The 452-nt window shown below is 64.2% G+C and overlaps 1 protein-coding gene across 2 annotated transcripts in view; it reads left to right on the forward strand.

Annotated features, from left to right (window-relative positions):
- WDFY2 (WD repeat and FYVE domain containing 2) overlaps nt 1–452 on the forward strand; it is a 123,072-nt gene that overhangs the window by 94,634 nt on the left and 27,986 nt on the right. The window lies entirely within an intron of this gene.

The following is a 452-nucleotide window of genomic DNA, read 5'->3' on the forward strand; positions in this document are numbered from 1 at the left end:
CCCTTGGTTCCTGGAGAAAAAAAAAAAAAAAAAGACGGGAACCAAGGGCAGTAGGACCCAGGGGAAGCCTGGCAGGGTTCCACAACAGCAGGGCTCGCCTGGCCCCACCCCCCAGACTGAAGCCCCAGCCCTGGTTTCTGGTTTCTGGGCTGGGAGCACTTGGCTACCAGGCAGTGCAGGAAGTTCAGATAAGTGGGGGTGGAGGGACTCGGGGCAAGGAAGGAGCGTGGGGGGAGGAAGCGGCCCCTCCCTGCCCACGCCCGGTGCCCTGCGTTGCAGCTGCTTGCAGCCTGTGTGGGGCAGCCTGTGCCTGCTCTGGACAGCCCCGTGCAGGCTGCAAGCGCCTGCAGCGTGGAGCACTGGGCGTGGGGTGGGGGAAGAGCCACTTCTCTTCCCACCCCACCCCCCACACCCACACACACACACACACACACACAGCCTTTCCCTGTCCC

The sequence above is a fragment of the Alligator sinensis genome, unplaced genomic scaffold (assembly GCF_000455745.1).
Source record: "Alligator sinensis unplaced genomic scaffold, ASM45574v1 scaffold324_1, whole genome shotgun sequence".
NCBI lineage: Eukaryota > Metazoa > Chordata > Crocodylia > Alligatoridae > Alligator > Alligator sinensis.